General features: G+C 35.2%; 1 protein-coding gene and 1 long non-coding RNA gene across 3 annotated transcripts in view; one reads left to right on the forward strand and one right to left on the reverse strand.

The window, feature by feature from the left end:
* LOC123695809 (axin) overlaps positions 1 to 14,503 on the reverse strand; it is an 84,434-nt gene extending 69,931 nt beyond the window's left edge. For both annotated transcript variants that reach the window (XM_045641745.1, XM_045641743.1), the window contains exon 1: positions 14,289 to 14,503. The gene's annotated coding sequence lies outside the window, so the exon portion shown is untranslated. The remainder of the gene's footprint in view (positions 1 to 14,288) is intronic.
* LOC123695810 lies at positions 8,082 to 9,354 on the forward strand. The gene is made up of 2 exons (XR_006751980.1): positions 8,082 to 8,936; positions 9,025 to 9,354. It is a non-coding gene; the product is annotated as an uncharacterized LOC123695810 (long non-coding RNA).
* Positions 14,504 to 17,839: the final 3,336 nt, after the last annotated feature.

Below are 17,839 nucleotides of genomic sequence, written 5' to 3' on the forward strand. Positions count from 1 at the left end.
AATAAATAACTGAAGATTTGATAAGAAATTCGAAAAATCAACTGACCTATATGTCGTTTTCCATCGAAGGAACTGTTTCTTAATAAACATTTATGATTTATAAGCTTACATTTGCTAAAACATGTAAAGAAAACAAATTAATTACAATTATAATATATGCTTACTTACTAGAATGAATTAATATGACATCTACTACCTATCCTTACCATTTTATCCTAATCATAATACCTACTACTTGCGTGATCAGTTTAATGTATTCATTTTCATTCTAAGCACTCTGAAACTTATTTATTCTTTGGAACACCTGTAGGTACCTACTCTTAAAAAAATTCGAAATTATTTTGCATGAGTATACCTACGCCCTATGGCGGCAATCAAATAGTGTCAAATGTTATGATTTCGGCTTGGCGGCAACGATTGTTTTAGATTTCAAAAGAAGCCGCCGGCGCGTGTATCATAACCATGTACTTCCGAAAAGCGGCAAATTTCTTTGAGAAGTAAGTACAAAACCTTTGATGCCGCATTATCAAAGTGCCGATGGTTAAAACATAACTATGCATGCACTCAGTTTGATTTTAATAGATATTTTTTTATTCGCTATGTTTATGGTATTAGTCGTAATGCGCATAGGTCCAGTTTTTCATATTCTTTGATACAGTTTCTTGCGTCTCATAGAATTCCTAAGCGTAGGTACCTACCTATACAAGTATACACTGAACTGATAGACCTAACTACTCAGTGAAATAGCGCTAAGTCCTAGCTGCAAGACGCAAGAGTCTTGCAGGCTATGTCTTGTTCTTGCTCAAGTCTTGCACGGTCAGTCTTGGTCTTGGTCTTGCTAAAAATACGCGGTCTTGTTCTTGGTCTTGGTCTTGCAAGAACGCAAGAACAAGACCAAGACTGAATTTGGGCAACACTAGAATAAAACTTGAATTCATTTACTGTAGTGGATACAATCTACGAAGCATTGATGAATTAGTTGTAATAATTCGGTGTACAAATTTAGATGGGATAAAGCTACGTCAAATATAAACAACAATAGTTAAAGTAATCACTTCATTTAAAAAAAAAAAAAACGAAGTTACGTAAAGAGGCATTATATGGATTATCACCATTTTCATACACAATAGTCATGTTATTCACGCCAACAAAGTCTAAATAAAATAGATAACGCTTCAGCTCTCATCCTGGACCACATTCAAGTGTTTCCCGAGTCGCTTTGTAGCGGCGATTCCGCCGATAAATATTGTGGTGCGATTTGACAGCGACGACGCGACTGACATCATATGTTACTGTTTGTTGAATTTATTACATGCCCCTATTTCGCCTGGTTAATCATGGTTTGAACTTTAGTTAATACTGATGATGATGTACTGTATATGTTCTTTAAATGATGTACATTTCTAACAGTTAAATAATCTTTTAAATAGGTACAGTGATTCTGCCAGTAACTTTGCTTACACACGTGAAAAAGGGTAATTTTGGCCAAACCCTAAAATCGAATTCATAGACGAAATCTTGAAGGTTCAAACATTTTTTTTCCCTGAAAGTTATTAGGATTTGACTAAAATACAGAAAATCTATTGAAAAGTGATTGAAAATGCTGTTACGCAAGAATGAAAAAATAGAAAACGTGTATCTAGTACATAATTCTTTCTGACTAATTACTATAAATGTTGACATATAAATCGATGTTACTTCCTCCATCACGTATTTAATACCTCACACCATTGAGGCTCCTAGTCGCACAGCACCAAGTCAGTCGACGCAAATCGCGAACACCCACAATCGTTATGATCTCCGCGAGCCTTTGACGCCGCCGACGCGGACGCTCGAGAGCTGCTTAAAGTTTCTTCACTTCTGTGTGACGATGTACAATTGATATAGTTATGCAGTTCGTTTGACGAGAACTTTTAAGTATACCTTCATTTTATAGTAATAATTACTTCACTACATTATCAAAAAAGTAAAGTCTGACTACTTTGTAAATCTAAGCTTTCTTTGTATTTGGAACAGCATTTCAATTGCATTCATCTATTCAAAATTACAAAGCTAACAATATTTGATCACTATCCCTGGTGGGAGGTCATATTGAAGTCAAAAATGAAACGAATTAAATAAACAAATGATGAAAACATCTAGCTTAGTCGTCACACTTTAATAAATTTGCCGAAATTTCTCCTTAAAGCCAAAATGTTAGTTGCAATTCTCATTTTAAATTTAACAAATTCCTTCATTCTGTCTGTTTCTTTTTGGATTATATCTGATGCTTGAATTCCCCTACGTTAAAATGACGCTAACTTTACTAGCAGCGTCTCCTGGCTCATATCGTCAGTACCGATTCCTCTGTGATTGTTGTCTTTGACGAGACAAAAATTTACATTTAAAAGACTTTAGGTCAAGTCGCTCACTGTACTGCGCTATTCTACTGTGACGTTGCGGGATCGTATTGTTTTGCAGTTTGTTTACTCATTTCGTAATTCTAACATAGACGCTAGGCTCGATAGGTTAGTCTATGATTTCATCTATGTAAAGAAAAAAGAATCAGCAAAATTGATGTTTACCACAAGTGAACAATTTCGCATAAATTAGTACAAATAGGCAATGGCTTATTAAATTGGAAAATATTTTGTGAAAATATTCAATTAGATAATTAGATAAAAATACACACTCAAATCACACCAGTAATATCGGTTCTAGATAGTAAAAAAAGATAAAACACAGCACCCCCTCCCAGTGCCACAGTCAGCGTAATCTTGAACCTCTCTAAATGTCATGTAACACCAATTATACGGAGGTGTTCAAAAGCACCGAAAGTAACCCCTCCAGGACCATAAGAGTGGTGGCACAGCCCTGCAAACTTTATATTTTTATTGTCTAAACACCATGTCGGCGTGATAGAGCCATTACACTTTGCATACGTGCCAAAGTGCGATTTCAATGACACCGCCTACACTTGTTGTTAGGGCTGTCGGTAAGTTAATTTTAGATTCGATAGTTTACAATGAACGTTGTCAATCGAATCGTCTGTATTGTCTATTCATATGAAAAGAGAGTTCATGCTAATAGTATTAAATTTTCAATACATATTGTGTCACTATCACATTTTTAAAATCTATACTTTTAATTTCAAATTCAATTAGTTAGAATAGGTATACGAATACTAAAAACTTCAAAGCTGGGACAATAGACGCATGGGTGATAGTACGAAAACAACTATCTGCATACACGATTCCGCATTGCTCGATCTTTTCTTCGATATTGATGTCATGTTGTCAATCATTCCAATTTAATTTTATTCATGGTATATAATCCATTAAAAAAAAAAATATTTTCCGTTGTTGTGCCTATTTTTTATAAAACATCCATAGCACATAAAAGCGGCACACGTCACAATATTTATGCCAGCCAGTGCCAGCCCTAAGTAGGTGCGGCGAGTCTCCGAGCGCCTTTGATCCCAACGAGACGCTTCACGCCTTTCGCGAGCTCTCATTGATCTCCCTTTGTTCATTCACCGTTTGTATCGCGACAAATTAAATATATGTTTCAGCGATATTCACCAAATTAAATCTCCGTTCTATCGACGCGCGGTCGCGCAAATATTACCTTTGGGTTAAAAGGTACAAATACATTTTTGACTTGAATTTCAAGAGCTATAGGGTCAACATTTTTGATATCAAACGAAGTAATTATACAGACTTCACAACTCAGAAACGTAATTATGATCATCTGTTTCACAAACTGGTTTTATTACGTTTACCTGAAAAACAATGGGCTCAGGTAAAGTTACAACTGGTTAAGTAAATTATACCTTCTCGGTTCTTCTCGGCATAATTATCCACATTGCCACATTTAACTTCTTCGTAGTAAATAGTAAACGAGCCAAAGGAAACAGTTGCTAACAAACCTCGTTACGGATTTTAAAGCTATTCAAAAGCACCGCTGCGAATTAATTGAATACGAATCCCATTCATAAGTCAACGTATTACTGTGGCCGTAGCTGGCGGGAGGACGTCTAAAGCTGACGGCAAGGTGCGAACGTTTCTGGCGTGAAATTGTACAAATAAATAGCGGTAAAGATAACAAATTATGGGGAAATTGCTAATGATGAGCGGAGCGGGACCGCGGGCGGTGCATTAAGCCGGCGGCAAACATCAAAGGACTCTTTGACCGTGCCGACTCCCACACCCCCCGTAAGCCGGCGTTCACAGATACGTTTCAATTTCGCCACTTCATTATGACTTCATTATATTTAATGTGAACATTTCATTTTATTAGTATTGTCTTTGATTTTGTTTCTATTTTGAGATACAGACGACACGTGACGAGATGTTATGTGATGTCGTATTACATTAATAGAAATGTTCGCTTTGTGCAATAACTGGTACATATTAAACCAACTTATTTGATATCATAAATGGGGCTGTTCTTGTCTTCAGACTTCTTGTTTGACTGGTCTATCACGCAAAATGGTAACGACCGAATTGAGTGGCAAGAATTTATAACTTGGCTTATAAACATAAAACTGGTAATGGTAAAATTGTTGAACAAATCCTTCAATTGAAATGGATTATAGGTTCCATTTCAATTGAAGGATTTGTTCATTGATTTTGATTTACCAGAATAAAATCGTAAACACAACCACGCAAACTATTAATCTAGAACTCTAGAGAATTTCATTAACGAAAAAATCAAATACACTATAACAGTTTATATCATCCTCCACATGGCAAAACATCAATACGCTTAACATTTTTCCAATTAATGAGTACTATCAATATTTATACTGTACATATTTCTATGTGGGTATTTTATCTGAAGCCGATTAAAACTTGTTTGTATGTAGATATTGTGAATCATTGAAAACCATTGGACGTATGTGACTTGGTCTTATTTAAATAATTTTTATTTTGCTACGAATCCCAATTGTATTTTCAAATCAAAACATCCTATGTTACTACTTTTAATCTCCTATCTTTAAGTGAAGAATTCTTCAAATTCAGTTCAGCTGTAGGCTGTAGCGTACGCGTAGACTAATAGCGTAGACTAGCAGACAGTCACTTTTTAAATAATTCTGTTCCATTTTTTTTCTAAATCATTATTCAAAATCTTATTTTATTTATTCAACTAGATTTTGAATCGCTGTATTCGTATTTTCATAGACCCACAACCAAAATTACCCTCTCTATAACATCAGCATCAACTCCATAAACACCGGGACCGCATCGTAGCTGAGCCTTAATAGCTATAAAGGCAATTAATCAATGGATCTACATTAGGGCTACACCGCGGCTTCCGGGCGCAGAGGTTTTTGTGACTACCGTCAAAGGTGGATAGATTTGTTTTGACGTTTTCCTAGATAATCGCTCCTATCTGCTGATTAATGAGCCTGCGTAGTGAGGGTCAGGTAATGAAATTTGTCGGTATTTGTAGATGGCATTTTGGTATCAATATTGATATTAAAACATTTTTCTATTTCGCTAATAAATTCTAATAAAATCGCTTCTCACGATGCAGTTTATAAATAATTTGTAAATTAAAATGAAATATCAATTTCGTTTCTTTAACTTATTCTGTTTTTTATCAGCCACATTTTATTTTTAAATTTGAACTATGTAGCATAACAATATTTCTAAAGTTTCCTTCACACGTATTTGAAAGTATACTAATATTATAAAGCTGAAGAGTTTGTTTGTTTGTTTGAACGCGCTAATCTCGGGAACAACTGGTCCGATTTGAAAAATTCTTTCGGTGTTAGATAGCCCATTTATCGAGGAAGGTTATAGGCTATATATCATCACGCTACGACCAACAGGAGTGGAGCCACGGGGGTGAAACCGCGCGGAGCAGCTAGTCTTAAATAATCATACTTTTTACCAGCATGAAAGCCCAGAAGTATTTCAACAATTAATACACCAGTTGAAAGGTCAATTAATTGTTAACACTATTCGCAGTTAGTACGATATATCATTATACATGTACACTAGTGTCGATATAAAGAGGTAGCTGTAGGGGCTCGTTACGGCGCTCTCTGACACCTAACGACACACTCCACACGTCCGCACGTCTCTATTGATGTTGCGATATTGTAATAACATTGCGGTTTCCACATTTTTCAATTGCTTTCACAGATTTAGTATGTGATCTTAGAGTTTGTTGATTTAGATATCATGTTTGGGTTGTTGCTTACATCTTGGTGTAACAGCTTGGTGTACAATCTCGTTAACATAATGTTAGCTAAATGTGAAAACCATCACGGCAAAACGTAACCAAATAACTGTGATTGCAAACTCATACAAATATATTCATAATATTGAAGTACATTTAATTTCAGAAGCGCTTTTTTATCATCATATTATCTTTAATAACGAAATAATTAATTCTTCTCTTTCACTGCACTTACTTATTTTGAATCAGAAATAAATGGAATCGAATCGAGGTTTCATTCAACTTCGACGAGTTTATAGATCTTCAATTTTCAAGAAGAAATTCAATCACACACCGTTATCGTTTTCCTTGGTACGGTAACCAAGCAAGTATCCAAGCAAATTAATTCCGAGTCGTTCAAAAGCAATACATAGCGTGCACTCGTCTTACAATTCGATATTTCGATTGAATCAGCAATGTAGGTGGACGTGGAATGCAGCCGTACGCCTCGAGTGTCACTAGACATCGTCCTCAAAGGCGTCTGTTTGCCCCTTTGTCTTACCGGCCAATTAGTGCGGGCCGTTCATTTAATTCTATCGGTCGATTAGCAACGGCCCAGGTGGTTGGTAATTGTTGTAGCAATTCGCCCCTCGTCGGACGCCATTGTTGCGATGCACTCGGTGCAATCAACGATATGATTTCATTTGAACGGTTCATTATATACATTGCTTGTTGAGAAGCTGGAGAGACGTCTGTATCGAGATTCGATTGTTGCATTTCCGCATCGTGGAGTTTAAAGTAATCAGCCTTTACACCAAATTTTCCTAAAACTTATGAAATAGTGACCCCGTTTCTTATAAAAAGACACTTTCTTAACATTCGTTTTCAAGCAGCTTATACGACAAAAGAAAAGATTGAATACAGTTTCAAGGTGTTATGAAGGCATAACTAGCATACCCGTCTATTGTCATATAGAGTTTTTTTATAATTTTAGGCTAAAAGGAAACGAAAAAATATTCCGATTTCATTTTAACTTTCAAGTTTAAATCCGAAATGATATAAAATACTGAAATTAAATTACATAAAATCGTTGAAAGAAAAATACTCATGAAATATTTTTTGATCTCCTAAAGGCCCGCATTTCGCAGAAACTTCTCGAAGCAATACATTAGGTACATCATCCACTACTGGTCTAAAAGATATTAAGATTTTTTTAACCTATAACCCAATGTATACCTTAAACTGATAGTCCATAAGGTTCAAAATAAAATTGGTCTTTACGGAGTATCAAGTTGAGCAAATTGGGACTCTGTGGTAATGTCTTATAAGGTATACAATTGCTTGAGTATTCTACAATGTCTGTAAGGCGGTTTCTAGTAAGAGGTACGTGTCACTGATAGCTAAGATATGGATAAACTTTGTGTTTATCTTCTTAGAAAGAGTTGAAGATGAATTAGGCGGACGAGCCCGCATAGGACACAAGTTTAGTAAAAGCTGATTGGATTGATATCGACGGAAAATCATACGTTGAAGGCAGAGTAAATAATATTGCAATCCGGATAAAGTTACGATATTAGTCCATGTTTTGGTTAAAAACCAATTTTGATAATACTTTACAGACTACACAGATGCAACTTGAACTTTGGACTTTACAAGAAGTCTCGGGGCAAGATACAAACTAACTTCAGTCAATACTAAAGACTATAAATTACAATTACTTTTTGATATAACGACATGTTCAGTGAAAATACATATGTCGTGAGATATTAAATTAAACAAGCATCATTACCCCTGCTTTCCGAAGGGAACAAATTTACGGGAAAATGGCGAAAAATACCCTATTGATCTTGTCGTTAAATTAACGTGTACGCTTTGCCCTCAATTATACCTCACACCATGAACGTGAGGTGAAAAAGGGACAAGGGGACACTGAGAAAAATTTTCTTTAGCAAAGTACCAATTTAGCTCGGTTAAAAATTATTCTGCTGCATTCAATTAAGACATATTTAAAATATGCATTAAAGCTTTGCTAGTATTATACAAGCAAGTATTGCTAAATATTCTTGGCTATTATTAAAAAAGTACTTATTTATTTCAAAATTACCGACTCGGTCAATATTACCTTTACCGAATTAGGTTCAAAATAGACAAGCTTACGTTATTATTTAATGATAAGCAAGTTATTTAATTTTAGACTTAACCATAGTTGGCTACTATTTACACAGAGTTCGGTTAAAAATAAACAAGCTTACATAATGATTGAATGACAAGTAAATCATTTAAATTTAGACATAATATTATTTGGCTAAAATTAAATAACTTTCTATGATGCATATAACCGTGTTTCTTACTTAAAAACAAACAAGTAACTTATCTATTGGGAGATAAGCACAGCTCGGCAATTAACAATGGAGCGAATACTATTTTTGACCGAGTAACTTGATAAAAATGAAACAAGGAATTGGCTGCGTAGCCCGCAAAGTCAGCCATTTCTATCAAATCATAGTCGAGTGACGAACGTGTCTGTTGAAGCGCCGCCTCAGCACCTACAAGGCAGATTCAAATTTACATTAAAAACTTTTCATCATCATTTTAATTCAAACTATTATAGAAGAGCAAGATGCAGAAGACAAACTATTAGGGCTCAAAAACAGCCATGGACAGCCGTAGAACTAAGGTGGCAAGACTCTACAGAGACGAAGCTAATTGCTGCAAAATAGTTAACTATAGCTCCAATACCTCAATACAATGAATATGCGGCTCTTAAAAAACCCAAAGGATATCTTCTGGTGAGTTCAATTTTTTTGAATTTTTTGTCTGCTTTAGTTTAATTACTTTTGTATAATATTTACTTAGGTTTTTTTTTATTTTTTACAGCTAGAAAAAGATTGTGAAAACCAAAGGACAATATATCACTGAAAGCTTCCCCACAATCAAGCCAAAAATATTTGAATTAGTAAGTTACTTCTGATCAAGCCAGATATTGTCATATACTTATTACTTTATTAAATACCTATTACTTTAGTAAATTACATTAGGTAGGATATAGTTCCCATATAATATGTAAAGAGCTTATTGTACTTTAATTTTTTTTTTTGGTGCAAAAAATGTTTAAGTTTTAGCATTTATGATCATTTTCCCGACGACGAATGTGAATTATGTTTCAATGAGAATAAATTCAAATGTTTAAAATAACGGTTTTACTTGTTGGGTTGTAATAAAATTATTAGATCAAAAAGATTACTTATTCTCCTAACTTATTCTATAGTTTTTGCCTAAACTTTTGACTTATCAAATACATATAAGTACAATATTTAGATGTAGTAACTTGCTTACATTACCATAATGGTTGTTTGTTTCTATGTAAACAAACCTAAACCACTTTCATTATAGAACAAACTCCAACATCGCGAAATAAAACCAGCTGTTCCGTAGATTATGGCAGAGTAGATAATTCCACTTTTGTATATGAAACAGCTGATATTTCTTTTACGATGTTGGATTTGGCTTTGGATTAGGTATAGACCTAATTAAAGTTGTTCAGGTTCGTAGTGTGAGTCATTCCTTAAAAGTTTACTCATGATTTATATTTAACCCTGTTATTGTGAAAATTAAAACACAAAATAGTTATTGTTTCTTGACATTGTGAATTGTGTACTATTTTTAAAAGTAGTAGTATCTAAGTGTAAGTAGTATGTTACCTACTTGAAATGATTGTATCGTGTACTGAATAAAGCTAATTTCATTAATGTGCATAATTTTCTTTCAGTTTCTTATATAAGTTTTTGGTGTGTCGGTAAAATGAGTGTTATTTTCCTACATGAACGTTTCATTGGCTTTTTTTCCGACATGCCAAAATTTTGCCCCCTGCACTAATGACAAATGACAACATATCGAACTAGGTAAATATTTTCAGTATGAGCTGACTTCACATTGCATACAGGGTGTAACAGAAAGGGGTCACACATCTAAGCAGGGCGTGATGTACCTACTGATGAAACTGAACAATTTTCCCAAAGAACATTATGTCAAAAGATGAAAATAATGGAGAGGTTTAATTTTTTTTTTCATCTTTCGACCCATTTTCCTTGGGAAACGTTGTTCAGTTTCATCAGTGCATCACGCCCTGTTCGGATGTGTATATCCCCTTTCTGTTACACCTTGTATAGGTTTTACAAACATTCACAGGTCAGCTTATACTGAAAATATATAGCTTAATATGTGTCGTTTGAATTAGTACTTGCAACAAAGTATTTTAGCTATGGTTACCTAATAAACCCGCCTAAGAATACAAAGTAACTTGGCTAAATATACCAATCTTAATTGACTAGAAAGAACAGAGTATATTTAGTTATAGTTAACCAATGAACACGATTGACAGTACCCAGTAACTTGGCTACGTATACAAATTTTCAATTGAGTAGAAGTAACAAAGTAGATTGGCTGTCCCTACCCAATAAATATGATTAACATTATCGTGTTACTTAGCTAGTTTTACGCAACAACTTTGCTAAAAACAACAGAGCACGTTGGGTATTGTTAACAGAGTAACGCGATTCACTATAGTAAGTAGGTAAGTTATATTTACTGAGTGAATAGGTTAAAAGCAACAAACCTTTAATACGTATTTTTTGACCAGCTTAGTGGGTTTATATTACCAACATACGTTAACAAAGTTGACTTGTATAATTTTAGCAACAAACTTTGCAGGCTCCCTCCGAAGCAAGTTACTCGGTTGTAAATAGCAGCAACTTGTTTATTTATAGCCGTCACGTTTTTTCAGTGGAATAACTGGGATAGTTCAACTGACTGACTGACAGGTATAAGAATTGTGGTCGAATTAGCACAGATCGTAAAGGGAGCGCAATAATAGCCCAGATAAAATAAAAAAAATAAGATAGACTACCGCAACTCACGTCGTCCACGTCCCAGACCTCTCTATATGCCATAAACGTGCAGATATTTGTATCATCGATGACATAGCAACTAATCTCCACTTCTTACGAATGTCCTTTGTGCCAAGGCTCGACCAGTAAGCTGCACTTGCGACAAAGCGTGACTTGTGCTTTGTGATCGTCCCTTTTGTAATACGACTCCTTCAGCATTATTGAAACGTCGTAACCTCCGTGTTGTATTTGCTTTTTTGTTACTAGACATTATGCTCTCCCCTTTTTATTTGTACATGGTGTTGTGAATGATGAGTGTTTTCCCAATTAAACAACAATTTTGTACAGTTTTCTAAGTCGATCGATAAGTTAATAACTGAATTAGTTTTGTTACAAAATGTATTCAAAGATCAAAGCTTATGAGAATAATTTAACAAGTTATCAGCATTGAAATACAATTTAGTTACAAAAGCCGAATGGATCTTTAGAATAAAACATTTTTTTTTCTTATATAATCATTAGGAGATGAAAATTTAGGTCCTAAATTGTGTGTCTGAGGCTGAATTGTCAGCCACACTAGTGTATAATAAATACAAAGAATAAAATAAAACTAGAGGTACTCAAAATTCGTCATTTTCACACATCTAACTTTAATTTCGACATAGGCAAAACGTCTCCAAAACCTCAGCGAAAAATGGGGCGCAGTGTTCCGTTTGTAAATAACGTATGAAGTATGATATCATATCTATTTGTATTTTAAGCATGCGGGAGCTTACGGCGTTGTTCACTGGGCGGGCGGCATTAGCGCACTGTCGCATCTTCAGAGGGCGGCGAGATCAAAGGATAGGTACACAGACCGCTTCCATTGATGTCGCGCACAAAGGGAATTGATTGTTGCAAACCTCTTTTTAAAAAAAAGATACCTATAAAGAGGGATTGATGGCAAATCCCTCTCTTTGTTGGAAATATTCATTTGTTATTTTGTTTTGGCCCGCTTATTTCATTCGAACATAATTATGTTTTGATAACATTGTATTGCCTTTGTGTGGTCCTGACTTGTTCCGAGTGAATTTTATTTTTTTAACGCAGAACTCTTCACTCTTTGCGGCGGTCTCATTATGAAAAATTACTGTGTACATGCAAATGTTTATACTGATTTTGATTAGAAACAGAAAAGTGACTGGTTTTTCTGTTGCTTTGTATTTAAATGAACTTTAGTTACATCATTTTTTTAAAGTTTACTTTATCTGAACATGTTGTAATCATCGCAAATGTACCTAGGTTAGAATAATTAATATCTCAACAGTTTATAAAGTATAAAAGAAACCAATCATTTTTCTAATAAGTTGTTAGGAAAATTTATATCTTTGCCCTTAAAATTAAATACATATATATAATTCATATTGTTCATACTTGATTTTGTGAAAATAACATAAATTAGAAATTAAATAGAGAAGTGTAAACAAAACCGCTTTTATTATGACACTTGAGTGAAATAAAAAAAAAAATAAACAAGAGGATGGGGAGGCTCTCAAACGGTATTAACTATTTTTAATTGTGCAGTGAATATTTTCCAGACCAACCATGAGCAAGTTTAGTCCACATCTGTAGTAGTTCTAAAAAGAAATTACTATCTACTATATCAAACTACTCGTACTACTATCACAGACTCTACTATCAAAGTGATGAACACTTTGATGTTATGATCAAACCAAGGTAAATTTTGTTACAAACTTATGATGGAAGTATGTATAATTCTGTGAACATTCCATCAAAAGATTTGTCCAATTATTTGTATGATACATAAAAATACATAGTTTTGTGTCATCCTCCTGTATCCAGAATAATATTATTTTTAGATGATTTTCTGTTTGATAAGAGCCAAATATTTTTTTAACTTCTAAATCTCTTGAAAACCATCTCTTCATGTTGTTATCTTGTTGCATATTTACAGGATAAAAGGATTCAATGAGCGACAAAGACAACAATTTTTAAAATCTTTATGAGGTTAATGTTGTCAAAGGGGGATAATATTTTGTATTTGAGTAAGTCTGGGTAGTTCAAAATGAAGTAAAAATTATTATTAAAAAAACAAAATACCCGACTGCACACTAAAAAAAGAGTGATTGAAATGAATCTAATGATACCGCATACATATTTTTTTAAAGGGAAATTTAGAAAAAATATTATTATGTCTTTATCCCGTGGGACTTTTAGGATAAAATGTATCCTATGACACTCCCGTAATCAAGACAAATCTAACGATACCTCATACATCAAAATCCATCAAGCCGTTTAGGCTACAGGTGGTCACAAAGGAAAAGACATACATACATACTTACATACACTCGAAAAACATTACCCTCCTTCTTTGGCAGTCGGGTAATTAAGAGGTAATATCAATAAATAATCACTCTAATGTTCATGTAAATTTTGAGTTTAAGTTTAATACATATTGTATTACTATGTAGGTACTCTTTGAATACATTATCAAAATGATAGATCATAGTCCGGGACCAATTCAATGTCACAATTCTGTGTATCAATTTTTTACAACATTGTGATATTGTTTAATTCCACCAAATATTTTAAAAATTGTTTTTAAAATATTTCTTATTAATTTGCCTTCATAAAGTTCTAAATAAAAGAAAAAAATGCAATCAATAAGCCTTATGAAATTTAAACACATTTTTAATTAATAAAGATACCAACTTTTATGTAAGATTGTAGATAAAGTGTATATGAATGCAGATATTTAACTAAAACCAATTATATTTTAATAAAATTAGTGCCTTAATCTGAAGAAAATAAAAAACAACGCATACTATAATAGACATACAGATTACAAGTACAAGGATGAATATTATTCAGATGCTTCTAGTAAAAACCTGAGCATCATCGAAAGTATAAATTTAAAAAAACAACAACATTTTTCTCATAAATAAAACAACATAATAAATAGTCTCAAAGGCGGGAAATTTTAATTTCAAGAAATATCGTTTATTGATTACAAGCGTTTTTATACTATAAACTGGAAGTCATGAAAAAACTTCGAACCGATATTTCTTAAAATATTTCACTCAAGAACATAACCTTTTAACGTTATGATAATAATAGTTAACACAAAAACTTTGCATTTTCCATACAGAAAGATATGGAAGCTAATAATTGTCTTGAATAGCGTTAAAACATGCTTCAGCGCAAAAAGTGTTAATTTTAGAAGTCGTAATCTTGAAATAAGCATCAGTTTCTTACCTCGTTGACACCTGAATTCTCGAGTGACTTTTACAACTTTGCACACAAAACTTCTAACTTTCTGGCAAGAACTTGAACACTTAAATATACGCTTACACTCAAGGTAACTTAACAAAGAGCATTTTCACTTAAAAACAAACACGAAACAGTTCTTTTTAATCGAAAACAAAATTTTATTCGAACAAAGTTGACGTCGCTTTCGCCATGGTGTTGAATGTTGACGCTCTAATGCGCCACCTGACGGCGGTCTATCGAACTTATGTAATCCTATTTTATCTGTTGCCAAAACCTCTAAGGCCAAAACAATACTAATTATTTTTAATAATTATAGATATCTTTTATATAAATATAAATTTGTGTTTTTTTCATTAATTATTTTAACTTTAAAAACTATTTAATATTTTGTAATGAATGCATACCAAGAAGCTTAAAATGCATCAGCTTTAGCTCCATCTTTATTTTAAAAAATATGAACGAGTCTTTATGTCCTTGTCTATACTCTATAACGGATTGTTGTGTACCGGAAAATGTAGGTGGCGTTAAAATAAGAAATACAATTATGTATAAAATAAGTGGAGGTAGTTCACAAATAACAATTTTAGTTTGGTTTATTGTAGACAGAGAAGAGTCCATCTATGCATTTTTGTATCACCACAAAGACAAACGCCTAGCGGCCTGGCTACATCAGTCTTCCTATGACGACGCGGACGCGACGCTCGCTGTGAAGTTTTCGAAGCGCATAAATTGCATTTCGTCCATGAAAAGGGGCCGTGACATTTCTAACTTCGTTATCGTTTTGTTTATTACTTTGTCTAAGGCCCAAGTTCATAAATTTTTCGAATCTACAGGTGATTTTATTTTATTTTATAATGTAGGGAAATACTTAACGTTGTATTGTTGAGATAAGGATTTGATTTTTTTTAAGTGAAACTTCTAATCGGGGTTGGAAAAAAATTTAGTGTAACATTTTATCGTTACGCGTGACATTTTTCCGTTACGCGCCATCTTTTTCTTATCCCTACGCGTGATTCGACGTATTTCTGTAAAGTTGCATAATATAGTAAATTATGTTTTGAAAAATAAGGTCATAAAGAAGTTTCACTCCTTATGCCGGGTCCAGACTGGTGAAACGTAACATGAAATGTAACATGCAATGAAAGAATTCACCGTCCACATTGCTGCAATGTATCATGAAAGGTAACAAACACACTTTGTAACAATTTCTCATAGTTTGGACGTCTTGCGCGCGCGAAATGTGCATAAGTGCTGATTTACACAGGGTCAGTAGACAAGTCAGTCGCGGCGCCGAATTTCGGCGCCGCGACTGACTTTAACTGTTTACATAGACTTCAAGCCTCTGTACTGACTTCAAATCTGTTTACACGGGGTTTTTTTTCGGGTCAGCACTGATTTGCCTCGAATTTGTAGTCAGTTACTGACCCTGTGTAAATCAGCACTTACACGCGCATGCTACGAGCATTACAAGCCGCGCGCGGAGCAATCCGTGATTTGTCGGTTTTTCGACGAACACAAAGGGGCAAGGAACACGACTACGGGAGGTTCGTAGTGAATGCGCGATATGAGCGCTCTATGCGTCCACGCTTGCAGCGAACATGCAATGAAAGGCAGAATGCATTTCATGTTACGTTTCACCAGTCTGGACCCCACAGAGCAAGTAATATAGGCTGGACCCGGCATCATGGGCGTAGCTAGCCATGGGCTCAAGGTGGGGCAACAATAAAAAAATAATATGTAACTAGCAACTGTATGTACCTACCCAAAGTCATATCCAGGTCTTCGAACCTCAAATGCCGGTGGCACGGCCGGCGGCTGTGCGCCGGCATTTGCGAAGGCATTTGCGAAGGCATTTGCGAAGGCATTTGCGAAGGCATTTGCGAAGGCATTTGCGAAGGCATTTGCGAAGGCATTTGCGAACGCATTTGCGAACGCGCTTGCGAACGCGACTGCGAACGCGCCTGCGAACGCGCCTGCGAACGCGCCTGCGAACGCGCCTGCGAACGCGCCTGCGAACGCGCCTGCGAAAGCGCCTGCGAACGCGCCTGCGAACGCGCCTGCGAACGCGCCTGCGAACGCGCCTGCGAACGCGCCTGCGAACGCGCCTGCGAACGCGCCTGCGAACGCGCCTGCGAACGCGCCTGCGAACGCGCCTGCGAACGCGCCTGCGAACGCGCCTGCGAACGCGCCTGCGAACGCGCCTGCGAACGCGCCTGCGAACGCGCCTGCGAACGCGCCTGCGAACGCGCCTGCGAACGCGCCTGCGAACGCGCCTGCGAACGCGCCTGCGAACGCGCCTGCGAACGCGCCTGCGAACGCGCCTGCGAACGCTCTTGCGAACGCGCTTGCGAACGCGCTTGCGAACGCATTTGCGATGGCATTTGCGATGGCATCTTCTTTACCTTGAAAACTTTTTTATAACACTCACTTTATTCTGTGTAATATTTTCTGAAAGTTTTTTTTTCTAAGGCCCATATTTTTTTGAGTTGTAACTCACGTGATACGTTCTTTAGAACGTGAAACTTAAAACAAAATTGAAATTGGATAAAATAGTGGGGTAACTAACTGTACTACACTCATTTTTCTTACAGTTTATGTAACATAGAAGCCTCAGCTATTTTCTTTTTTCGTGTGTAATTCGTTATTCAAATTATTCTTATTCAAAACACCTTATTGTTCACCTACCACATCACGAAATAGATCCAAAATGTGTCCCTATCTTCAGCCGTTTGGTCGGTGGGCGTATGACAATTATTTGTTAATCAGTCATTGTAGAGGTAAATAATACTTACTAATGTTTTGGTCTCATTTTCTGTGTCGACTGTCGACTTTCGAGAATCGAGTGTGAATTTTCTTACGGATATTAAGCTTAGTAGTTAGTACCTGGATAATTCAATTTTTAGATTTGGTTAGGTACCTTCCAGGTCAAAGCCTGGGTGGGGCAAGCGCCCCACCCTGCCCCACCGTGGCTACGCCCATGCCCGGCATTACGTGTACACTAGTCCAGGCACACATTTTTTTATTCTATTTGCATTTGATTCAATTCAAACATTTTACAATTTTTTGCATGTTACCTACATAATATTTATTAATATTACTAGATTCAGTCTGTGATTTTAACCAGCAGTAATAAACTTCTTTTTGAAAAAATATCTTTCTCCTAATGTCTATCCTTTAAAAACATAAAAACAAGTAAGATAGAAGCTGTAATTTATCACCACAGAATAGTAAAACAAACTACTCTGTTTTTAGTTTTTACCAAGAAGCTTATATCCTCTAATTTTTACTGTTCTGTTTGTATCACCGCTGCAGCTGGCTGTATAGCATTTTGTCACGTAGTAGTTAGCAGACGGAGGTTGATGTCAAAATGATTCGTTTAAAAAAAAGACCAAATGGTTTCCTCATTTTTATTCTATAATTAAAACATGTTTTCACAACAGTGAATTAAATACTGACATAAGAACTGTATTAAGAAACATTAAATTAACTTTACAAAATATTTACAAACAAATTTATATTATATAAATAAATACAAT

The sequence above is a fragment of the Colias croceus genome, chromosome 11, assembly GCF_905220415.1.
Source record: "Colias croceus chromosome 11, ilColCroc2.1".
Taxonomy (NCBI): Eukaryota; Metazoa; Arthropoda; class Insecta; order Lepidoptera; family Pieridae; genus Colias; species Colias croceus.